Here is a 25,948-nt window from a genome sequence, read left to right as displayed (position 1 = left end):
GCATTGGACTTCTAGGCATAATTTGCAAGGGGATTCAAAGGTCGCTAATGGTGAGAGTACATGGTTGTTTTTTACAATGGAAAGTCTGCTCGCTTTACTATCTGATGAAAGGCACTGCTGAACGAGGTTCAATTGCCAAGTGTGCTTGAAAAAGTAAGCAAATACATCGGCATTATGTCAAATAACATTATCTTGCAATTTTTCCTCAACATCCAGATCAACTGCAGTATATTGAGTGCGCAATAAATTGGCGAGAGTCGATTGATTGAGAGACTTCCAGTTTTTTTATAGCTACATTGGTACAGGGGATTTAGCTCAAAGGTAGAACGATTGATGCCCTCGCTCTCCATTAAACACAGTTGATTGGACAGGGGCTGAACTTTCGAAAGTTGCTGGCTCGCTTTTTTCAAGATTGTTTGCACTGTTTGCAATCCTTGTTTCCCATTTTTGTGGCAAGGGATGATTGATGTTAAGACTTGTAGCTTTGGATCACCGTTATCCGTCTAGGGAGCATTCTGCGGTTCAATGGTGTAATGGTTTGCGCACTTTGAATCCAGCAATCCGAGTTCAAATCTCAGTGGAACCTTGAGTGCCCCGAGAGTAGCGTTACTCTTTTGAAAAAGTGCAGAAACATGAAGAATCTTTGGGTAAAATCTGTGCTTACCCCCTGAAAGGAGCCAACCAAAGCATACAAACTAAACAAAGCTGTTAAAATCTGGAGCTGGTTTTCTTATGACCAAGCTTATGATTCAACGCCTGGATTACAAAAGGCGTAAACGTTTCACCGCATTGCAAAAGAAAATCAAATGAAAAGCATTGATGTGTTGAAGGAATCCTTTGACTTGGAGAGACAGGACTTTTATAGGACTTATTATAAGCAAGAAATGAAACAAAGAAATGACCACTATAATCCTCTGACAGTAATCTTTGTTGAAACCAATCAATCAGAACTTGCGAGGGGAATCATTTCTAAATGATCTCAATGCATTGGTAATCTGGACAACGTTCTGCTGAGTATATTCTAAACCAATGGGAACGAGAAGTTAACCTGGTTTTGTCTGACCAAGAGTGTGGAAATGTAGGAACAGCCCTGAGGAAGACCACAAAATCACATGCCTGAAGGGGAAAAATATGTTTTTTTCACCACACCATGTCAAAGTGTCCATTATTCACAAGGAAATGCTAACTGCTGGAGAACCCAGCAGGCAAACCACTATCAGGTGTTTTGGGGCTGTGCTGTTGCTCAAAAATAATGGACTGAAATTCAAAGGGCACTGCAGACTGTTTTTGACTTTTCCATCCCACTCAAATTAAAAACTATGTACTTGGGCCTCAACACTCCTGCCATGGACACAATAAATGGATACCCTTGGAACATACTTTTGGCTGTAGAGAAAAAGGCCATCACAAAGAAATGCTCGACACCAACCACGCCAACGATCAAAGACTTGACTGACATAGTAACAGACATTAGACATTGGATGAATGGAAAACAGTGACATTCAGGCTTAATTTGGATAAGCACTAATTTGATCGACTTTGGACCAAGTAGGACCCCTATTTTCATTTAAATGTGATTTTGTTTTTATTTTATGTTTAGTGCTATTTATGTTCTTTTTATTTCGATTTTTGCTCCCTGGTCGTGTCCTGTATTGTTTTTATTTTTAATCAAAAGAAAAGAAAAAAGGACACACAGAACTAGTTCATTTTCTCGCTACGTTATGCCACACGTTTCGCTCCCTTGCCTAAATTTTTGAAAAAGTAGCCGAAATAGTTGGGAGAGCGTTAGACTGAAGATCTAAAGGTCCCTGGTTCAATCCCGGGTTTGGGCATGTGTACCTGAAAGTTAGTCTTTGCTCAAAAATACAATGAATAGGAATGCTGGGTCTATTGGATATTTTGCGAGATCAGGACATAAATGGCATGGAAAGGATCTATAAAACATAAACAGCAAGCTTTCATTGGAACATTGTTAGCATGAACATGTTTGGTAACATGTTTGGTTTCGCTGAATGTTGTACCCAAGACCTTCTGCGTGTAGGGCAGATGTGATGACCACCACACAATGAAACTATGAAGCAGAAGTTTGCCTACTTCAATGCTGCTCTCTTTGATATAGCCCAATGATCAAATGTCATACTTATTTTCAAAACAGGACATCCTGTAGAAAGGTGTGGTTCAACGGTATAGCGGCTAGCGCTCTGAATCCAGAGTTTTTCTTCATTTTTAATTGCAATTAGAGGGTTAAACCTTTTATGGGTATGTCAAGATTCTCGCCTCTGTGGCGCAATCGGCTAGTGCGTTCTGCTGGTAGGCGAAAAGTTGGTGGTTCGAGCCCACCCAGGGACGACTGCTCACCTTGCCAGAGCAAGCAAGAAATACAATCCCAGAAGTAACCACTGTATGTAATTATGTAAGGAAACCAGGAAATCATTACGGCGCTGGGGCTTCCTTGGTCAAAGGGCCTGTTTAGTAAACAGGAAATGCCTACTCTTTTGTCTATGAAAAATATTTACAAGGAGAGTAAAGCCCACAAGAAGAGCCCTCAAACCCATACCTTTCTCCCTCAAGTTTACTGCTGCTACACTTTGCATTAAGAGAGGGAAAAGTATTGCTGCACATCAAGATTGTTTGCACTGTTTGCACTCCTTGTTTCTCATTTTTTTGGCAAGGGATGATTGATGTAAAGACTTGTAGCTTTGGATCACCGTTATCCGTCCAGGGAGCATTTTGAGGTTCCATGGTGTAATGGTTAGCACACTTTGAATCCAGCGATCCGAGTTCAAATCTCAGTGGAACCTTGAGTGCCCCGAGAGTAGCGTTACTCTTTTGAAAAAGTGCAGAAACATGAAGAATCTTTGGGTAAAATCTGTGCTTACCCCCTGAAAGGAGCCAACCAAAGCATACAAACTAAACAAAGCTGTTAAAATCTGGAGCTGGTTTTCTTATGACCAAGCTTATGATTCAACGCCTGGATTACAAAAGGCGTAAACGTTTCACCGCATTGCAAAAGAAACTCAAATGAAAAGCATTGATGTGTTGAAGGAATCCTTTGACTTGGAGAGACAGGACTTTTATAGGACTTATTATAAGCAAGAAATGAAACAAAGAAATGACCACTATAATCCTCTGACAGTAATCTTTGTTGAAGCCAATCAATCAGAACTTGCGAGGGGAAGAAGAAGAAGAAGAAGAAGAAGAAGAAGAAGAAGAAGAAGAAGAAGGCGGCGGCGGCGGCGGCGACGACGAACACCTTATGCTCTCTAAACGCGGGGAAATCTCGTGGACCTCCAAGCCGTCGCTTGAGAGGCAAGGCGAGGAGGAGGAGAAGTAGGAGTAGACAAGTTGGCGCCCATCAGGGAGCTGTGGGACTTGTGGTGCAAGCGACTGCCGCTCATGTACAATCCGGGATCCAAGGTCACCGTAGACGAGAGGCTGGTTTCGTTTAGAGGTGATTTTTTTTATTTAAACAAATGGAGAAAAAAAAAGAGAAAATAATAATAATCAATAAATCAATAAATCAATAAATCAATAAATTAATAAATTAATAAATTAATAAATCAATAAATCATGAAAAGTAAATTCAAATTAAATAATATTTGTTGTTCTTGTGTTCTTGTTTTTCCTTCATTATTTTTTTTTATTTTTTTTCCCCTTCTTCTTCTTCTTCTTCTTCTTCTTCTTCTTCTTCTTCTTCTTCTTCTTCTTCTTCTTCTTCTTCTTCTTCTTCTTCTTCTTCTTCTTCTTCTTCTTCTTCTTCTTCTTCTTCCTTCCTTCTTCTTTCTTCTTCTTTCTTCGTTCTTCTTTCTTCTTTGACAGGTCGCTGCCCCTTCCCTCAAAGCCGGCGAAGTACGGAATCAAGCTGTGGGTCGCGTGCGACTCGCTGTCCAGTTACGCCTGGAAGATGCAGGTCTACACCGGGAAATCCGATAAGCGCGCGCCTCCGGAGAAGAACCTGGCCACGCGGGTCGTGCTCGATCTCACCGAGGGACTGGGAAGGGGGGCCGGGGGGGGCGCAACGTCACGTGCGACAACTTCTTCACCTCGTACGAGCTCGCCCGCAGGCTATTCTTCGAGAGGGACGGCCTCACCCTGCTGGGGACGCTGCGCGCCAACAGGAGCGAGTTCCCGCGGGAACTGGTCGACACGAAGCGCAGGGCGATCGCGTCTTCCGTCTCGTGTTCACGTTGGGCGAGACCGCGCCGGGGACCTCTTCCAACGGCTACGGCAACGAACGGAGTCCCCTCGGTCGCCTTGGTCTCCTACCTGGCGAAGAAGAGCAAGAACTTGCAGATCCTCACCACGGTGCGGCGCCACCTACGGAGACGGCAATCGCGGCGGCGGCGAGCCTCCTCCTCCGAGCAAACCGGCGGCCGCGCTGCATTACAATCGCACCAAGGGAGGCGTGGACAACCTGGACAAGGTGACAGGTACCTACAGCTGCAGGAGGAAAACCTGCCGGTGGGCCCTCGTCCTGTTCCACAACATGATCGACGTGTCCGCGTACAATGCTTTCGTCCTGTGGCGGGAGCTGAACCTGATGTGGATGGTCGGCAAACGCCACAGACGCAGGCTGTTCATGGAGCAGCTGGGGAGCGCGCTCGTCGCGCCTCGTATACGCGGGAGGGAGGAGGAAGGGAGGGGGAGGGGGAGGGGGGGGGATGACCTGGCGTCATCGGGGACATCTCGGGAGAGGGGAGAAGAGAGGGGAGAGGAGAGGGGAGAGAGCGGGGGAGGAGGAGGAGGAAGAGAACCCGCTGCTGTACCCGCGAAGAGGAAGTGGTGCCGAATATGCCCCAGGAGCAAGGACACTAAAACGACGAACGTGTACCGAGGGTGCCTCGTACACGTGTGTGGCGAGTGCGCCCCCAGCTACTGCCCGCGCTGCGCTCGGACCTAAGTATCTGTCGACCTTACGATCGCTGCCGTTGCCGCCGTTGCCTTGCCGCCGCCAAAAATTTCCTGTGTTGTGTTTTTTTTATTTTTTATATTTGTCCAAGAAGCTTATACCAGGAATGGGATCCGAACCCACGAGGGCCACCGCCCGTCGGATCTTGAGTCCGAAGCCTTAACCGCTCGGCCATCCTGGTGAAAGCCTATAATGGCGTTGCTCGCTTGTAAAAGGGGTGTCGGTCGGTCGGTCGGTCGCCGCCGCCGCCACGCTACTATTTTGAATAAAGAATGCGACAACGCCGAAAAGAGAAAAATAATATATAGATATTTTTTTAAATGCTATTGTGTCAATTTTTATTTTATTTTAAATAATAAGGATGAAAAAAAAAAAAAAAAATTATGTCCTTACGATGAAGAAGTAGAGTGAAAGAGAGAGAAAGAGAAAGAGAGAGAGAGAGAGAGAGAGAGAAAGAGAGAGAGAGAAAGAGAGAGAGAAAGAGAGAGAGAGTAAAACGGGCGCGTGCGCAATTGCGACACCTGCAGGTCAAGCCGGGGAGGTGGCATGGCTTACTAATGATAATACTTACAGGGGGCGGTGTATCAGCGTATCGTTGTGGCCGAGCGGTTAAGGCGACGGACTCCATATCCATTGGGAGTTTACCCTGCGTTTCAAAAATGCTACTCGAACCTGTTAGTCGATATTCATTGACCAATTTTACCTCGTAGACTTTGCCTGCAATTGCTCTTCCAATCGTCCCTGGGTGGGCTCGAACCACCAACCTCCCGGTTAACAGCAGAGCGCGCTGCCCAATTGCGCCACAGAGTCATACAGCCCACATGGTATAATAATTGCGACTCTACAAGCCGCAATATCTTTTTTTTTTTTTAAAGCGAGCCAGCAACATTCGAAAGTTCAGCCCCTGTCCAATCAACTGTGTTTAATGGAGAGCGAGGGCATCAATCTTTCTACCTTTAAGCTAAATCCCCTGTACCAATGTAGCTATAAAAAAACTGGAAGTTTTTCAATCAATCGACTCTCGCCAATTTATTGCGCACTCAATATACTGCAGTTAATCTGGATATTGAGGAAAAATTGCAAGATAATGTTATTTGACATAATGCCGATGTATTTGCTTACTTTTTCAAGCACACTTGGCAATTGAACCTCGTTCAGCAGTGCCTTTCATCAGATAGTAAAGCGAGCAGACTTTCCATTGTAAAAAACAAATATGTTCTCTCACCATTAGCGACTCATTGCGCCACAGAGCCCATACATCCTTCCATGATGCTCATTTCCACAAACGCAAAACACGGTTTTCATCCAAAATGGGTCCACATCAGTCATTCCTTGCCAACAAACTGAGAATCAAAAAGTGGACTGCTTGCCATTACAACCCTTGAAATCTTGGTCATAAATTTTCTTCTGTTTGAACCGAAAGAAGAAGAATTAAACCCTCTGTAACAATGAGATTGCAACTATTTCACTCAATTCTCATCACCTGTTAAAGTCATCTCTTTATATGTACTCTACATAAATGGAAAGACTTCATCTAGTGTAAGGTTGCCAAAGCATTTACTTTGTACTGATTTTTGGAACGTTATCTTCGAGATAAGGGAGCTCAATGTCAGCATCGCTGAAATGTCCAAGGTGTCAGGGTCAAGGTAAACTCCTACCTAAGCGTAAGCAAATTTGGTCTACAAGTGGAGGAATGGGTTCTAATCCCACTCCTGACAATGGGTTTGTCCTATATTTGACCTCATTGCAAGTGTAGGGGAATGGAGATGGACATTCCACGGCCAGATAACAGAAAATCTCTCTTTGAACATTGGGGGGTTTTCTTTCTCCCTCTCTCCCTCACCGCAGGGAGCCGCTGTGACTTTGGCGATAACAGACCTTCTCCCCCACAGTCTTACAGGAGGACGCCCCGATGAAAACTATGTTTTATGTGATTATGCCATGAATGTTTGTCCGAATCAACTCCGTACACCTCATGTTTCACCTTGTGTTACGTATTTTTCCACTGTTTAAGGTTTTATATTCCCAATGCTTTAACTCGAGTGCCCATCACAGGTGAAAGAAGATGTAAAATGTATCTACCTCAAGGAATAATGTGCACAAACTGCCAAAAGTGTTTAACGTGTCGTCGCAGTAGCGCCCGCCCCTTTCGCTCCCAGCGTGCCCTGCGGCGCTAGGTGACAAAAAGACGCTCCGAGCTTGGAACGCTCTCTTCTCCTCTCTTCTCTTCTTGCTCTCTTCTTCCTTTTTTTTTGTTCAAGCCTTTGTCTATCTCTTTGAAGCCGTCTCCACGGACGAGCCTGTTTACTTTTCCTTTGTCTCAACAAAGCGTCCGCCACGTGGGTCGACAAGACTAGGCCAGCCTCATCGCCCCCCTGAACTCTGAAAACACCTGGAAACACCTGGAACTAAGCTTAAGCGCTAAACCGGACAGAGACTTTCTTTTCTACTTCGCTTCTACTATTTTTGAAGTAATCTACGCCGTTTACGTGGATCAGCGCTACGTTCTCATCTGAGTAAAGGCCGCGTGAGGAGCTAACACGCAGCTAAAGCGTTCTACCGCTAAGGAACTCCCGGACATCGCCACGCGCCACCTCGCGCCACCGCTGCCGCCCCGCGTCACGGACATCGCGGCACGCCACTGCCTTCGCCCGCCACACCGCTCCACGCGCCGCCTCGCGCCACCGCTGCCGCCCCGCGTCACGGATATCGCGGCACGCCACTGCCTTCGCCCGCCACACCGCTCCACGCCGCTGCCTCGCCACGGATCTCGTCCGCGGACAAGGACCAGCCGGACCGAGTTCTACAAAATCGTAAGCCGACTTCAGTGTGCGGTTCTTTTGTGGCGTGATTTGGGTAGAACTCAGCTGTTCCTCCTCCCTTAGCTTCTCACTTTCCCTCTTTTTGATATAGATTAGCATAGACACGTTTGATTATCAAAGGCAAAACCCTGGTTTAACATTATCTGCATGAAATCTGCTGTTAAATCTGATATAACATCACCTGTGATTTACCTGTGCGCATTTCTGCTCCGGTGCCCTTTTTGATTGCCCTTTTGATAAATAAACTACACGAAAGAGTTATTGACTATTGTTTGTTTGATTAGACTATGCGTAAGTCCCTGAATCGTGAAACACCCTTCAGACCTTTTAACGAGCGCGATTAAGGACCGTATCTTAGCTTTTTGGGTTTTACCCTGGTGCCCCGTCTTGTCTCGTTTCTGCTAAGAAATCTTCCTTAATCGTAAACTGAATACCTGTAGTTTGAGACCCTACACAAGGATGTGAATAGCCTGTTGGCTCCTGCTTCACTAAAGGTTCTATATCCATTCAATACACAGCTTTCTTGGATGCACTACTGCTGTTACGGCTCTCGACTGACATCTCAATTGCAATAGACTTTAAAACGAAGCATTAGCTTGATGTGGACTTTTAAAGGACGCAGTAGTTTGATGTGACAACAACCACATCAAACTCCTTTAAAAAGAGACAGCAGTTTGATGTGTTTTTTTACCAAAGTATAGGTACGGTCATTTGTGCTACTGTAATAACGGATCTGATTCTGTATACTCACAGTTCACATAAATAAAGTGTCAGGATGGCCGAGCGGTCTAAGGCGCCAGACTCAAGGTAAACTCCTTCCTCGCCACAGGGGATTCTGGTCTCTGAATGGAGGCGTGGGTTCAAATCCCACTCCTGACAAAAAAAAAAATATTTCCTTTGGAAAGGAAGCCATTTTTACACCCTAATTTACAAGTACATATGTGTGACAATGGATGAAAAATTGTCGTATTGGCTTAAGATTTCAAATGAAGTGTTACTTCCAATGATGAATTGTGATGTGATGGCCAATCTACTACGTAGATGCTGTACTGTCAAAGCATTGAGTACATTCAGAGTGAACTGTATCATATGTCTTATACTGTAATTGTGACCACTCCCTGAGAAATTAAAGTGACAGATTAATTTACCACTTAGTACTGAAAAATTCTGGGTTTTCATTATGACCTTTTTTTGCCTTTTGGACAGCCAGCCTGGCTAGCTCAGTCGGTAGAGCATGAGACTCTTAATCTCAGGGTCGTGGGTTCGAGCCCCACGTTGGGCGGAGTTAATTTTAAGCTTTATGGACTGCTCGCCATTACAACCCGTGAAATCTTGGTCATAAATTTTCTTCTGTTGGAACCGAAAGAAGAAGAATTAAACCCTCTGTAACAATGAGATTTGAACTATTTCACTCAATTCTCATCACCTGTTAAAGTCATCTCTTTATATGGACTGTACATAATTGGAAAGACTTCATCTAGTGTAAGGTTGCCAAAGCATTTACTTTGTACTGATTTTTGGAACGTTATCTTCGAGATAAGAGAGCTCAATGTCAGCATCGCTGAAATGTCCAAGGTGTCAGGGTCAAGGTAAACTCCTACCTAAGCGTAAGCAAATTTGGTCTACAAGTGGAGGAATGGGTTCTAATCCCACTCCTGACAATGGGTTTGTCCTATATTTGACCTCATTGCAAGTGTAGGGGAATGGAGATGGATATTCCACGGCCAGATAACAGAAAAACTCTCTTTGAACATTGGGGGGTTTTCTTTCTCCCTCTCTCCCTCACCGCAGGGAGCCGCTGTGACTTTGGCGATAACAGACCTTCTCCCCCACAGTCTTACAGGAGGACGCCCCGATGAAAACTATGTTTTATGTGATTATGCCATGAATGTTTGTCCGAATCAACTCCGTACACCTCATGTTTCACCTTGTGTTACGTATTTTTCCACTGTTTAAGGTTTTATATTCCCAATGCTTTAACTCGAGTGCCCATCACAGGTGAAAGAAGATGTAAAATGTATCTACCTCAAGGAATAATGTGCACAAACTGCCAAAAGTGTTTAACGTGTCGTCGCAGTAGCGCCCGCCCCTTTCGCTCCCAGCGTGCCCTGCGGCACTAGGTGACAAAAAGACCCTCCGAGCTTGGAACGCTCTCTTCTCCTCTCTTCTCTTCTTGCTCTCTTCTTCCTTTTTTTTTGTTCAAGCCTTTGTCTATCTCTTTGAAGCCGTCTCCACGGACCAGCCTGTTTACTTTTCCTTTGTCTCAACAAAGCGTCCGCCACGTGGGTCGACAAGACTAGGCCAGCCTCATCGCCCCCCTGAACTCTGAAAACACCTGGAAACACCTGGAACTAAGCTTAAGCGCTAAACCTGACAGAGACTTTCTTTTCTACTTCGCTTCTACTATTTTTTAAGTAATCTACGCCGTTTACGTGGATCAGCGCTACGTTCTCATCTGAGTAAAGGCCGCGTGAGGAGCTAACACGCAGCTAAAGCGTTCTACCGCTAAGGAACTCCCGGACATCGCCACGCGCCACCTCGCGCCACCGCTGCCGCCCCGCGTCACGGACATCGCGGCACGCCACTGCCTTCGCCCGCCACACCGCTCCACGCGCCGCCTCGCGCCACCGCTGCCGCCCCGCGTCACGGATATCGCGGCACGCCACTGCCTTCGCCCGCCACACCGCTCCACGCCGCTGCCTCGCCACGGATCTCGTCCGCGGACAAGGACCAGCCGGACCGAGTTCTACAAAATCGTAAGCCGACTTCAGTGTGCGGTTCTTTTGTGGCGTGATTTGGGTAGAACTCAGCTGTTCCTCCTCCCTTAGCTTCTCACTTTCCCTCTTTTTGATATAGATTAGCATAGACACGTTTGATTATCAAAGGCAAAACCCTGGTTTAACATTATCTGCATGAAATCTGCTGTTAAATCTGATATAACATCACCTGTGATTTACCTGTGCGCATTTCTGCTCCGGTGCCCTTTTTGATTGCCCTTTTGATAAATAAACTACACGAAAGAGTTATTGACTATTGTTTGTTTGATTAGACTATGCGTAAGTCCCTGAATCGTGAAACACCCTTCAAACCTTTTAACGAGCGTGATTAAGGACCGTATCTTAGCTTTTTGGGTTTTACCCTGGTGCCCCGTCTTGTCTCGTTTCTGCTAAGAAATCTTCCTTAATCGTAAACTGAATACCTGTAGTTTGAGACCCTACACAAGGATGTGAATAGCCTGTTGGCTCCTGCTTCACTAAAGGTTCTATATCCATTCAATACACAGCTTTCTTGGATGCACTACTGCTGTTACGGCTCTCGACTGACATCTCAATTGCAATAGACTTTAAAAAAAAGCATTAGCTTGATGTGGACTTTTAAAGGACGCAGTAGTTTGATGTAACAACAACCACATCAAACTCCTTTAAAAAGAGACAGCAGTTTGATGTGTTTTTTTACCAAAGTATAGGTACGGTCATTTGTGCTACTGTAATATTGGATCTGATTCTGTATACTCACAGTTCACACAAACTAACCCTTTAAGCGCCAAAGTCGCAGAAATGCGACTTTACCGTACAAGGAAATTTATGAAATAATAGTAGAAAATGAATAACTTCAGTCATTGGTCGGTTCGGTGCAACTTCCTCTTATTAGCCAGGTATGATCCAGGGCAGATCCGGTAAGGAAAAAAGTGGCTGGAGGAAGTACACGTGGCATGCAATTTACAGCAGATTCTGACTCTGAAGGGTATTATCTCCCCGAGAGTGACGATGGATTTCCAAGTGGAGATGAAGGGACTTCGAAACAACGGACAGGTGCAAAGGACAGACGGAGGCAAGGAACCAGTGGAACCAGTGGCTGTAGTAAAACTTGCCCGGTGGATGAGAGCTGGGACATGCTGAGAGAGGTCGAGGTATTTGAGGCATGGATCAAACCTTTTGAAGACCCAGTTGGCTACACAGGAGAGATGGATCTGACGGATGCTAATCCATTTGATATTCTGTCACTCTTTCTGACCGATCAGTTTTGGACTTTCATTACTGATGAGACAAATAGATATGCACATCAGTGTATGGCACCTATGATTCTGAAGCCACATTCAAGATTTCTTGAGTGGTATGATGTATCAGTCACCGAAATGAAAGCTTTCTTCGCTTTGCATCTCTCCATGGGCCTTGTTGAGAAACCTGAAATCGAGGATTACTGGGGAACATTTTGGCTTACACAAACGCCTGGATTTGGAAATGTAATGTCAAGAAACAGATTTGAAATCATTCTTTCGTTCTTTCATTTTGTCAACAATAATGATTATGTGAGAACAGGCGAGCCCGGGCACGATAAACTGTTCAAAGTCCGCCCAATAATAGATTTGATTATTCCCAAATTTGCAGCAGTTTACAGTCCAATCAAGGAGCTTTCTTTAGATGAAATGACAATAGCTTTCAAGGGGAGATCTTCACTAAAATGTTACTCTCCGAATAAACCTGACAAATATGGCTATAGAGTGTATGCCCTGAGTGAAAGCTGTTCAGGGTATGTTTTGCGCTGGTCAATGCACACTGGACAGTACAAAAATAATGCAAGCAACATCAGTGCAACACACGCAGTTGTCCGTGAGTTGGTTTCTCCCTTTACGGGCAAAGGACACGAGATTTACATGGACAGTTACTATACCTCGCCTGTAATTGCAAATGAATTAGCAGATTTGGAAACTGGACTGTGTGGGACGGTAAGGATTACCAGGTTGGGGATGCCAAAATGCCTTGGTAAAAGTGTCTTACAGCTGAAAAAAGGAGATGACCCAGTTTTTTGCAGAAAGGGAAAACTCCTGGCTTGTGCTTGGCACGATACTAAACGTCTCACCATGTTGTCCACAGTCCATGGAAATGATTGTGTTCAGAGGAGGATCCGATCCAAGACAGATGACACTGGCTTCCGTGACATCAAAAGACCTGTATGTGTCGACCAGTACAACGCCTACATGGGTGGAGTGGACACTGCTGACCAGAGGATGAAGACATACCTCTTTCCACACAGGTCCCGGAAATGGTATCATCGCATATTCAATGCCATTATAAGCATAAGTATTGTCAACTCACACATCATATACACCAAATCCACTCCAGGCCCACACAAACCTTTAAAGGTTTACATTCAGAACATTATTGATGCATTACTGGCTGATCACTCCAAAAAACAAGAGAGGCGCTCAAGACCGGAGGGTGAAATGCCACAGAGACTCACAGAGCGTCATTGGCTTTGTCAAGCAGAGGGACGTCCAGACTGCGCCGTGTGCTCTGACCGCTCTCGTACCAAAGGCAGGCGGCAAACAAAGTACAGGTGCCGTCAGTGTGGCGTTTGTGCGGTTCCATGCAACGAGAGATACCATACGCTAAAAAACTTTAAATGCTGTCATTTGGATATGTAAAAGTGCAGGGTACCTTGACCCTGGATGGACATCTTTTCTGTGATGGCTCTCTCCTTTCTTCACTGCTTTCTCCACAACCTGCCTGGCACCAATGATGGATGTATAAGTTGGAAAAATAAAAAAAATGAAAAAAATACATAATAAATACCGTGTTTGTCATCATTTGGTCAGAACTTGTAATCAGGGCCCGAGTTTGAAGATGTGAGCAAAAGGGGTGAAAATGGGTTAAAATGTGAAAAAACACCAAAATGAGCAAAATGAAATAATCCCCCATCATCAGTGCACAGTTTGCCCCCAGAAAAGCACTCCCCTGGGGCCTGGAGGTGATCTGACCACCAGAATATAGTACCATATACCCCTGCTGGACTTAGAAAAAAAACCAAGCTTCCAGCCAATAGTACACTATACCCGAGGGACTCTGTCGTTTTTCGGCAATAGTACACTACACCCGAGGGACTCTGTCGTTTTTCGGCAATAGTACACTATACCCGAGGGACTCTGTCGTTTTTCGGCAATAGTACACTACACCCGAGGGACTCTGTCGTTTTTCGGCAATAGTACACTATACCCGAGGGACTCTGTCATTTTTCGGCAATAGTACACTATACCCAAGCGACTCTGTCGTTTTTCCGGGCCGTAGTATGAAGTTGTGAGCAAAAGGGGTGAAAATGGGTTAAAATGTGAAAAAACACCAAAATGAGCAAAATGAAATAATCCCCCATCATCAGTGCACTGTTTGCCCCCAGAAAAGCACTCCCCTGGGGCCTGGAGGTGATCTGACCATCATAGTATAGCACCATATGCCCCTGAGGGACTTAGAATAAAAACCGAAATAGTACACTATACCTGAAAAGACTCTGTCATTTTTCGGCAATAGTACACTATACCCGAGCGACTCTGTCGTTTTTCCGGGCCGTAGTATGAAGTTGTGAGCAAAAGGGGTGAAAATGGGTTAAAATGTGAAAAAACACCAAAATGAGCCAAATGAAATAATCCCCCATCATCAGTGCTCTGTTTGCCCCCAGAAAAGCACTCCCCTGGGGCCTGGAGGTGATCTGACCATCATAGTATAGCACCATATGCCCCTGAGGGACTTAGAGTAAAAACCGAAATAGTACACTATACCTGAAAAGACTCTGTCATTTTTCGGCAATAGTACACTATACCCGAGCGACTCTGTCGTTTTTCCGGGCCGTAGTATGAAGTTGTGAGCAAAAGGGGTGAAAATGGGTTAAAATGTGAAAAAACACCAAAATGAGCCAAATGAAATAATCCCCCATCATCAGTGCACTGTTTGCCCCTAGAAAAGCACTCCCCTGGGGCCTGGAGGTGATCTGACCATCATAGTATAGCACCATATGCCCCTGAGGGACTTAGAGTAAAAACCAAAATAGTACACTATACCTGAAAAGACTCTGTCATTTTTCGGCAATAGTACACTATACCCGAGCGACTCTGTCGTTTTTCCGGGCCGTAGTATGAAGTTGTGAGCAAAAGGGGTGAAAATGGGTTAAAATGTGAAAAAACACCAAAATGAGCAAAATGAAATAATCCCCCATCATCAGTGCACTGTTTGCCCCCAGAAAAGCACTCCCCTGGGGCCTGGAGGTGATCTGACCATCATAGTATAGCACCATATGCCCCTGAGGGACTTAGAGTAAAAACCGAAATAGTACACTATACCTGAAAAGACTCTGTCATTTTTCGGCAATAGTACACTATACCCGAGCGACTCTGTCGTTTTTCCGGGCCGTAGTATGAAGTTGTGAGCAAAAGGGGTGAAAATGGGTTAAAATGTGAAAAAACACCAAAATGAGCCAAATGAAATAATCCCCCATCATCAGTGCTCTGTTTGCCCCCAGAAAAGCACTCCCCTGGGGCCTGGAGGTGATCTGACCATCATAGTATAGCACCATATGCCCCTGAGGGACTTAGAGTAAAAACCGAAATAGTACACTATACCTGAAAAGACTCTGTCATTTTTCGGCAATAGTACACTATACCCGAGCGACTCTGTCGTTTTTCCGGGCCGTAGTATGAAGTTGTGAGCAAAAGGGGTGAAAATGGGTTAAAATGTGAAAAAACACCAAAATGAGCAAAATGAAATAATCCCCCATCATCAGTGCACTGTTTGACCCCAGAAAAGCACTCCCCTGGGGCCTGGAGGTGATCTGACCATCATAGTATAGCACCATATGCCCCTGAGGGACTTAGAGTAAAAACCGAAATAGTACACTATACCTGAAAAGACTCTGTCATTTTTCGGCAATAGTACACTATACCCAAGCGACTCTGTCGTTTTTCCGGGCCGTAGTATGAAGTTGTGAGCAAAAGGGGTGAAAATGGGTTAAAATGTGAAAAAACACCAAAATGAGCCAAATGAAATAATCCCCCATCATCAGTGCACTGTTTGCCCCCAGAAAAGCACTCCCCTGGGGCCTGGAGGTGATCTGACCATCATAGTATAGCACCATATGCCCCTGAGGGACTTAGAGTAAAAACCGAAATAGTACACTATACCTGAAAAGACTCTGTCATTTTTCGGCAATAGTACACTATACCCGAGCGACTGTCGTTTTTCCGGGCCGTAGTATGAAGTTGTGAGCAAAAGGGGTGAAAATGGGTTAAAATGTGAAAAAACACCAAAATGAGCAAAATGAAATAATCCCCCATCATCAGTGCACTGTTTGCCCCCAGAAAAGCACTCCCCTGGGGCCTGGAGGTGATCTGACCATCATAGTATAGCACCATATGCCCCTGAGGGACTTAGAGTAAAAACCGAAATAGTACACTATACCTGAAAAGACTCTGTCATTTTTCGGCAATAGTACACTATACCCGAGCGACTGTCGTTTTTCCGGGCCGTAGTATGAAGTTGTGAGCAAAAGGGGTGAAAATGGGTTAAAATGTGAAAAAACACCAAAATGAGCAAAATGAAATAATCCCCCATCATCAGTGCACTGTTTGCCCCCAGAAAAGCACTCCCCTGGGGCCTGGAGGTGATCTGACCATCAGAGTATAGCACCATATGCCCCTGAGGGACTTAGAGTAAAAACCGAAATAGTACACTATACCTGAAAAGACTCTGTCATTTTTCGGCAATAGTACACTATACCCAAGCGACTCTGTCGTTTTTCCGGGCCGTAGTATGAATTTGTGAGCAAAAGGGGTGAAAATGGGTTAAAATGTGAAAAAACACCAAAATGAGCCAAATGAAATAATCCCCCATCATCAGTGCACTGTTTGCCCCCAGAAAAGCACTCCCCTGGGGCCTGGAGGTGATCTGACCATCATAGTATAGCACCATATGCCCCTGAGGGACTTAGAGTAAAAACCGAAATAGTACACTATACCTGAAAAGACTCTGTCATTTTTCGGCAATAGTACACTATACCCGAGCGACTCTGTCGTTTTTCCGGGCCGTAGTATGAAGTTGTGAGCAAAAGGGGTGAAAATGGGTTAAAATGTGAAAAAACACCAAAATGAGCCAAATGAAATAATCCCCCATCATCAGTGCACTGTTTGCCCCTAGAAAAGCACTCCCCTGGGGCCTGGAGGTGATCTGACCATCATAGTATAGCACCATATGCCCCTGAGGGACTTAGAGTAAAAACCAAAATAGTACACTATACCTGAAAAGACTCTGTCATTTTTCGGCAATAGTACACTATATCCGAGCGACTCTGTCGTTTTTCCGGGCCGTAGTATGAAGTTGTGAGCAAAAGGGGTGAAAATGGGTTAAAATGTGAAAAAACACCAAAATGAGCCAAATGAAATAATCCCCCATCATCAGTGCACTGTTTGCCCCTAGAAAAGCACTCCCCTGGGGCCTGGAGGTGATCTGACCATCATAGTATAGCACCATATGCCCCTGAGGGACTTAGAGTAAAAACCGAAATAGTACACTATACCTGAAAAGACTCTGTCATTTTTCGGCAATAGTACACTATACCCGAGCGACTCTGTCGTTTTTCCGGGCCGTAGTATGAAGTTGTGAGCAAAAGGGGTGAAAATGGGTTAAAATGTGAAAAAACACCAAAATGAGCCAAATGAAATAATCCCCCATCATCAGTGCACTGTTTGCCCCCAGAAAAGCACTCCCCTGGGGCCTGGAGGTGATCTGACCATCATAGTATAGCACCATATGCCCCTGAGGGACTTAGAGTAAAAACCGAAATAGTACACTATACCTAAAGACTCTGTCGTTTTTCGGCAATAGTACACTATATACCATTGGACTTAGTCGTTTTTTGGGCTCGTGGAAATAAGCGTTCAGCTCAAGAGTCCCGGGCTAAATCACGCTGCTCCCGAGAAATTCCTACGCTGCTCTCACGCGGGATGTGCAAAATGGTAATGCTGGGAGGGACGGGCGGGCGGTTTTTGAGAATGACGTTTTTCGCAATCGAAACAGGTACATTTCCTGGTTGTGCGGCTACCGGGGGAGGAGCTCGTTTGACGGCCACACGAGAACCGCGATCGATGGGCCCCGTTCTGGTTTTATCCAGCTTCCAAGGCTCCTTCACAGCCGTAATCTCAAGTCATGGTTCGGAGGTGCGGAGGTGAGCGTCGGATCACAGAGCCTCTGAATGGAGCCCCGCGCTCCGCGCTCCTCCGCGCTCTAAGCGCCGCTCAGACCGGGCATGAGAGGGTCTATTTTCGGCTTGATTTTACCAGACTCGCGGGCACTTCCAGAAGCTTGCTGTTTGCTCTGATTGCTCGGGGCAGAGCACAGTGTCACGCTGACCACGGGCTGTACGTGGAGGTGAGAGCTGGTTGTAAGGCGGATCATGGAGCCTCTGAATGAGCCCCGCACTCCTCCCGCTCTTAGTGCGCCCAGACCCGGCATGAGAGGGTCTATTTTCGGCTTGATTTTACCAGACTCCGGGGCACTTCCAGGCTGACAACGGGCTGTACGCGGAGGTGAGTGCTGGTTGGAGATGCTGGGAATTGAACCCAGGACCTCATACATGCTAAGCATGAGCTCTAAAATGATAGAATGGACAAAAACAATCAATAAGATAAGATAAGATCAGATCAGATCAGATCAGATCAGATAAGATAAGATATTCCTTTATTGTCCCACATGGGCACGATGGGTTCATACACAGGCCCCAGATGTACAAGGTTGTGGTCCGAGCTGCCCAGGGGAGGGAGGGGGAAAGAGGAATAAGCCTCCTTGGTGTTGGCAAAAAACAAGTCCAATGTTCTATTGTTTCTGGTGGGGCAGGTAACATACTGGGTGTATGTTGGTAGAACAGAAGAGGGAGAAGCGTGGTTAAAGTCACCAGAGACGAGGGAGAGAGCCTGTGGGTGCTGTGTTTGCAGCCTACAAGTGCAGGAGAGCAGTGCTTCACAAGCATATTCAGCATTGGCAGACGGGGCCACATAGACTGCGATCAAAATCACATGTGAGAACTCCCGGGGCAGATAATATATCTTTTCTTCCCGCATTCTCTCGTTCTGTCCGCCCGCAGCAGATGAAAATTGTCCAAACCTACAATAGAGTCTGGCATTTCTGCTGTTAACCAGGTCTCTGTGAAAATCAAGACACTGCTGTCCCTATAAATCCTCTGGGACCGCATGAGGCTCGCTATTTCCGTCATTTTATTTTGAAGGGACCTCACGTTACCCATGACTACGGCGGGAACCGACTTCCTGTTTGTCCCTCTCTTCTCTCGGAGTTTACGTCCAGCCCGTCTGCTTCGTTGCGTTTTCCTTATGATGTCCGCCGGGATAACGTGAAGATCTCCGGGTAAGACGACTGTTCTCCGCAGTTTCATTAGTTCCTCCTTTGTGTAAGCGCGGTACGGCGCCGACTCAGAGCCAAGACACATCGCCACGACACGACGAAAACACTCAATCCAGCCGAATAAAGTCAAAAACAGTTGAATTAAAAATGATTCCAGCGCGTGTCCCTATCCTACAGTAAAATAGAAAAAATATACTAACTATATTTACAAAATATAGGAGATAAAGCACAATAAGTGTGAGAAAAAAGAGAGAGCGTTTACACCGGGCTGCTAGCTGTACCAGCGCCTTATGACGTATAAAGAAGGCCTCATTGATGCTTGAGAGTTAAGGAACAGTTCTGTATGTAATAGATATAAGCCCATTCCACGTGCAACAAGTCTAGGGATTAGTATTTTCCTTGTGGCTCAGCCTATTAGACCATGGACCTGAAATCCACAATCCCGGATTTTGGAGGCTAGTATCCTGTGCATATTGCTTATGGGGTTATGTACCCATAATAGACTCAAATTGCTTCAAAATGTCTATTCATGGGTCTTTTTTGACCTACATCTTCTTTCACTACTCAGCTATCCTTTTCCCCAAAAAAGAAATAACAATATAGGATGGAAAAAAGAAATGTGCTGCTAGATTCAAAGCAAATGTGGAACTGGGAGCTTGCGCTGAAGATCGGCTTCCATCATCCAACACATTACTGACTAGCTTGGTTCATTTGGATTGACAATCGCAATAATGCAAGTAAAAAAAAATCTAGCAGAGGATGGTTTCGATCCATCGACCTCTGGGTTATGGGCCCAGCACGCTACCGCTGCGCCACTCTGCTGAATGGCTATGATCATGGGACTCAAACCCACAATCCCGGTTCAAGAGGCCAGTGCGTAATGCCCATGGGGCTGTATACGTCTAATAGACTCAAATTGCTTCAAAATATGAAATCTAATTTTAAAGGAATGTGGAACTGGGATCTTGCTACGAAAGACTGTGCTCTAACACTGAGCTACATAACCATCTCTTGCCTGTCATGATTATTTTCCAAGCAAGACCTGGAGTCAACACTTTTCACTTTGTGCCATCAACAGAATATTGAATGGAGATGCAGGGGATTGAAACAAGGATTTCATACATGCCCTCGTTCTGAAAGAATGGCTCCGAAATTAAACATCACCAAACATGCTGGTTTATAGAATAGAACGCAATCTCAAAATCTGTGCTGCTAAACACACGTTGCTGACAGGAATCGAACCCAATGGATTTCAAGTCCATCGCCTTAACCTCTCGGCCACAACAACAATACACCTTTAAACTGTGTTTAAGAAAGTGGAAATTACCCACATTATTTTCTGAAACTAGCGCAATTACATTACCAGATTTAACTCTCCATGAATTCATGGAGACAGCATGTTTTACTAAGCATTCTAAGCTCAGGTTTGGCGAGACATACCTATACTGGAAGTTGGGAATGTCGCCCAGGCTGCCTGAATGGGCCACTTTGTCTCACCTTCCTGCAGGTAGTGTGGATGGATGAAATAATATTGTTTGAATTTTATAAGTGCTGCAAGGTTCAAAGGTAATGCGGGACTGGGAGCTTGCACTGAATCACCACATGTGCTGATTTGAAATATTTCAGTGAAGGTCTCTAAAATTCACTGCAGTGTAATCTGGCAATTGTCTAAGAGAAATGCTCCAAAAAGAAACACCAACCAACCTGCTAGTCTATAGATGCATAGAAAAGCTAAAGGTTGATTACAAATTTTCACATGCTGCGCCCAAATCGATACCATGTTTCTATGCCTCTCTTCACCTCCGTCCAGCTTGAATGTACTCGTAACCACAGCGAGTCTTGTACATAATGCAGCTACAAGTGTTCCAGCAGGACAGACTAGATATTCCCATACCGGGAGTTGAACCCGGGCCACCTGGATTCTTTAGCTAAACAGCCCTAAACAGAATCCCATTCATTTCCTATGGTAGTGTTAAACCACTACGGATGTAATATACTTTTGGCCAGCGGCGGCGCTGTGGCGAGAGCGCGCCATGTTTGAATGCAGAGTGACGTCATTCATTCAGTGCGACCTGGACAAGTTTAGCACTAGATCTGCTCCTGTTTTCACCTTCTTATGGACATTTTACTGCCCCAGAACACTCGTATTTTGTGGCATTTATAACGGGCATTTGAAGACGTTTTCAGGTAAAGTTCGTCTTGTGTTTTGCACTTTTGAAACTGTGTTTTTAGTCACATAAAGTCACTGCTACTTCCATGTCTCTGTTGAACAACTAAACGCGACTTTTCTGTCAGTTTTGTGTGATATTCAGCCCTGTGAAGTTAAACTTTATTACATTTAAAGGTTTGCAGTTGTGCAGTTTTATATAAGGTGCAATATTACGTGATCTGTGTGTTGTGTTGTCTCTTATTGTGCATAAAAGTAGTTGTAGCTTCAACAATTCATCACAAGTAAGAGAGACTTTGTCCCACAATGGGGAAATGCCTTCACTTCATGTTAATGTGGAGGACATTACACAACTGTTACCTAGCAACAGACTATAAACAAGAGCCAAAATCCATATGAATGACTCAACAATTCCTCCTGTCCTCCTCTGCCCCATCCTCCTCTGTCCTGTCCTCTGCCCCGTCCTCCTCTGCCCCGTACTCCTCTGTCCTGTCCTCCTCTGCCCTGTCCTCCTCTGTCCTGTCCTCCTCTCTCCTGTCCTCCTCTGCCCTGTCCTCCTCTGTCCTGTCCTCCTCTCTCCTGTCCTCCTCTGCCCTGTCCTCTTTTCCACCCACTCGTGTCCCCACCAGCTCTCCTCGTGAGCCCTTGGGTGAGTATAACTACATAAATCGTGTGTTTTTGGTTTGTGTGGAGTCACACAGAGTCACACCGTGTAGAGGAGCAGTCACTTCTGTTTCATTTCATGTCTTTTCCTTTAGTAGTGGCTGAAGAGGACGCGCTGGAGAGGACAATGCTCAGCATCTCCGTCCAAACAACACGTGGATGTGTGTAATGTGTCTGTAACGCTTAAGCTCCATTTTGGATTTATCATGTGTTAAAAAGGTTTGTCTTTTATTCCAGCCGTGTCCAGTCGCTGCTGAGCTCCATCATCCTCAGGTTTACAGAAGTTCACACACAGATGTCCTGCCATGAAAGACACTTTGGGACACGTTCTGTCCTGTGCATGAGTTCAGTTGTTCCTGACCCTGTTCAGGTCCTGCTCTGAATTCATGCATCTGTGATGAGAGTAAGTCATATTATCTGGTGTTCAATATGAATGAGTGAGAGCTTCTTCTGCTCATTCACACTAACATTGCTAAATAAAACAGCAATATAAACTTACTTATGATATAAACAACAGGTCAAATGTAAGTGTGCGTTGTTACTAACAGCTAAATATGACTCATTATTCTTCTTCTTCTCTTACAGCAACTGTTCTGGAGGAACCACAGGATGTAAGAGCTTTTACTTGTTGCTTATTCACTGTAAGATCAAAGTTGATCAAACGTATCATATATTTCTTTCCTCTCTTCAGCTGCTGCAGATGTGCTGCCCCTTAAGCCTCCAGTGCCACTTCCACAGGAGCTGAGGTTTGTTCTGCCCGAGTCTGGAAGTACTTCAGCTCCAGGTCTGACATTTTAATAGAATAATCTAAACAAACATAAACCTATATTGTGGTGTTTTGGTTGTTTCAGATGCAGCTCGTCCCACACATTCTGCATCTGATGCTCCTGGAGAAGAGACAACCCAAAGTGAGTGAGCTCCATGTGTGTCTGTGTCTGTCTCAGTCAAACCATCACAGAGTGAACAGATGAATGCTTCATGCTCCATGTGTGTCTGTGTCTGTCTCAGTCAAACCATCACAGAGTGAACAGATGAATACTTCATGCTGACTGTAGTTTCACAGCCAGTGCAGTGGTTCTAAATGTGTGTCATGTGTTGTATTTCATGTGCACACGTGTTGCTTATCACTAAAACATTCATCTGTTTTGTTCTGTAGTTCCTCCTCCAGTGAAGCTTCAGCCGCAGTCGTCACAACAGGCCGCCTCCCCCTCCACTGCCCCTGAGCCAATCAGCCAACAGCGCGCTACACCCGACCACAAAACTACATATTTGTCATTACATCATCATCACATCAAATTATTAAATGCATCATCTTCACTCAACATCAGCCCGAAAAAGCTGGAGCAAACACAGACACTCTGGCAGCACCACAACTCTGCCTGTCGTCACCACGACAACTGTCGTCACCACGACCATCACCTCGTCTCCTACAGCTCTGACCATCACCGTCTCTTTCTCAGGACGCCCTGAGCAGCAGCCCTGAAGAAACACCACCTTTAAGGACATTGTGGACACAGAGTTCTTCCAGAGGGAGCTGGAGGCCACAAGACAGAGAGAGGAGGAAAGGAAGCAACAGAAGAGGAAGAGAGAGGAGTCACCTGCCCCAGGGAGAACGTGCAGGTTCTGCCCCAGGGAGAACGTGAAGGTTCTGCCCCAGGGAGAACGTGCAGGTTCTGCAAACTGGTGCTGAAGCAGGCCCTGCACAGTCCTCACATCCACACATACTTCCCTGGACTCTATATATCTGTATATTTAATGTAAATACTACTGTCAAGTAATGAATGCTGTCTGAAGTGTAAATAAATTAAACTTAATATTTCTGGTATTTTCCCTGTCAATAAATATTCTTAAAAGTACATGTTTTTTTGTGTTTTCTTTCCAATCTAACAATACAACAATATTATTTAAATGATTGAGATATCATATCATTAACAATATGAGTCAATGTTTTATTTCTCTGCAGAACATAAACTGAACACAATAGTACAGTTCAGTGCTGCAGTGTTAGAGATGTGATAGTGTGACCTCTGACCCCTGCGGACTAAACACCTGGAGTTTTCTGACCCACTCCAAGTTTATTTATGCAGAAGGTGTGACGTGGGTAAATCTCTTAAGGTGAAGCAGAAATCACTATTTGTGATCAATTTGTGATTTTATTAAAATTGCAAATCAGTACCAGCAGCTGCATGTGAGTCCTTCTCATGATCTGACCTTTTAACAAGTGCAAACTGACACACCAACTCATAAACTTTATACATTTAATGTTTGAACTCATAAACTTTGTACATTTAAAGTTTTGATCCTTTGAAACGTTCCTCTTCTTCTGGGCACAGCAGGAATTGAACTCTGGTTTCTTGAGATGAATTTGTGAACGAACACGAATCTCTGCATTCTGATTGGTTGGCCTTCATCACAGTGGCACATGGCACACAGGCTCATTCTGATTGGCTGGCGCTCTATGCCCACTATCCACGGCTGGCCCCTGGATGAGAGCCAGGAATCCTAACCGCTAGACCATATGGGAAGGCTTTGAGAGGGTAAGAGTTGATTTCATGGTAAAGAAGATAAACCAATGGGAACGAGAAGTGAACCTGGTTTTGTCTGACCAAGAGTGTAGAGTGTTTAATCGAAAGAAAAGAAAAAAGGACACACAGAAATAGTTCATTTTCTCGCTACGTTATGCCACACGTTTCCCTCCCTTGCCTAATTTATTCGATAAAGTAGCCGAAATAGCTCAGTTGGGAGAGCGTTAGACTGAATATCTAAAGGTCCCTGGTTCAATCCCGGGTTTCGGCAGGTGTACCTGAATGTTAGTCTTTGCTCAAAAATACAATGAATAGGAATGCTGGGTCTATTGGATATTTTGCGAGATCAGGACATAAATGGCCTGGAAAGGATCTATAAAACATAAACAGCATGCTTTCGTTGGAACATTGTTAGCATGAACATGTTTGGTAACATGTTTGGTTTTGCTGAATGTTGTACCCAAGACCTTCTGCGTGTAGGGCAGATGTGATGACCACCACACAATGAAACCATGAAGCAGAAGTTTGCCTACTTCAATGCTGCTCTCTTTGATATAGCCCAATGATCAAATGTCATACTTATTTTCAAAACAGGATATCCTGTAGAAAGGTGTGGTTCAACGGTATAGCGGTTAGCGCTCTGAATCCAGAGTTTTTCTTCATTTCTTATTGCAATTAGAGGCACAAGTCTTTTATGGATACACCTAGATTCTCGTCTCTGTGGCGCAATCGGCTAGCGCGTACGGCTGTTAACCGAAAGGTTCGTGGTTCGAGCCCACCCAGGGATGACTGCTCACCTTGCCAGAGCAAGCAAGAAATACAATCCCAGAAGTAATCACTGTATGTAATTATATAAGGAAATCAGGAAATCGTTATGGCGCTGCGGCTTCCTTGGTCAAAGGGCCTGTTTAGTAAACAGGAAATGCCTACTCTTTTGTCTATGAAAAATATTTACAAGGACAGAAAAGCCCACAAGAAGAGCCCTCAAACCCATACCTTTCTCCCTCAAGTTTACTGCTGCTACACTTTGCATTAAGAGAGGGAAAAGTATTGCTGCACATCAAGATTATTTGCACTGTTTGCACTCCTTGTTTCTCATTTTTTAGGCAAGGGATGATTGATGTAAAGACTCCAAGGAGGAGCCTCCGGTTCCATGGTGTAATGGTTAGCACTCTGGACTCTGAATCCAGCGATCCGAGTTTAAATCTCGGTGGAACCTTGAGTGCCCCGAGAGCAGCGCTACTCTTTTGAAAAAGTGCAGAAACAAGAAGAATCTTTGGGTAAAATCTGTGCTTACCCCCTGAAAGGAGCCAACCAAAGCATACAAACTAAACAAAGCTGTTAAAATCTGGAGCTGGTTTTCTTATGACCAAGCTTATGATTCAACGCCTGGATTACAAAAGGCTTAAACGTTTCACTGCATTGCAAAAGAAAATCAAATGAAAAGCATTGATGTGTTGAAGGAATCCTTTGACTTGGAGAGACAGGACTTTTATAGGACTTATTATAAGCAAGAAATGAAACAAAGAAACGACCACTATAATCCTCTGACAGTAATCTTTGTTGAAACCAATCAATCAGAACTTGCGAGGGGAATCATTTCTAAATGATCTCAATGCATTGGTAATCTGGACAACGTTCTGCTAAGTATATTCTAAACCAATGGGAACGAGAAGTGAACCTGGTTT

The 25,948-nt window shown here is 44.9% G+C and overlaps 6 non-coding genes across 6 annotated transcripts; 4 read left to right on the top strand and 2 right to left on the bottom strand.

Annotated features, from left to right (window-relative positions):
- Positions 1-5,007: 5,007 nt before the first annotated feature.
- trnal-caa (transfer RNA leucine (anticodon CAA)) lies at positions 5,008-5,090 on the bottom strand. Its single transcript has one exon. It is a non-coding gene; the product is annotated as a tRNA-Leu (tRNA).
- A 3,410-nt stretch (positions 5,091-8,500) lies between these two features.
- On the top strand, positions 8,501-8,610 carry trnal-caa (transfer RNA leucine (anticodon CAA)). The gene is made up of 2 exons: positions 8,501-8,538; positions 8,565-8,610. It is a non-coding gene; the product is annotated as a tRNA-Leu (tRNA).
- Positions 8,611-8,940: 330 nt separating this feature from the next.
- Positions 8,941-9,013, top strand: trnak-cuu (transfer RNA lysine (anticodon CUU)). The gene has a single exon. It is a non-coding gene; the product is annotated as a tRNA-Lys (tRNA).
- Positions 9,014-19,655: 10,642 nt separating this feature from the next.
- Positions 19,656-19,727, bottom strand: trnam-cau (transfer RNA methionine (anticodon CAU)). Its single transcript has one exon. It is a non-coding gene; the product is annotated as a tRNA-Met (tRNA).
- A 4,731-nt stretch (positions 19,728-24,458) lies between these two features.
- On the top strand, positions 24,459-24,531 carry trnaf-gaa (transfer RNA phenylalanine (anticodon GAA)). The gene has a single exon. It is a non-coding gene; the product is annotated as a tRNA-Phe (tRNA).
- Positions 24,532-25,407: 876 nt separating this feature from the next.
- On the top strand, positions 25,408-25,479 carry trnaq-cug (transfer RNA glutamine (anticodon CUG)). The gene has a single exon. It is a non-coding gene; the product is annotated as a tRNA-Gln (tRNA).
- Positions 25,480-25,948: the final 469 nt, after the last annotated feature.

The sequence above is a fragment of the Eucyclogobius newberryi genome, unplaced genomic scaffold (assembly GCF_026437365.1).
Source record: "Eucyclogobius newberryi isolate DKJ021-1_F unplaced genomic scaffold, fEucNew1.0.hap1 SCAF_55, whole genome shotgun sequence".
Taxonomy (NCBI): domain Eukaryota; kingdom Metazoa; phylum Chordata; class Actinopteri; order Gobiiformes; family Gobiidae; genus Eucyclogobius; species Eucyclogobius newberryi.
This window is presented reverse-complemented; position numbering and strand designations above follow the sequence as displayed.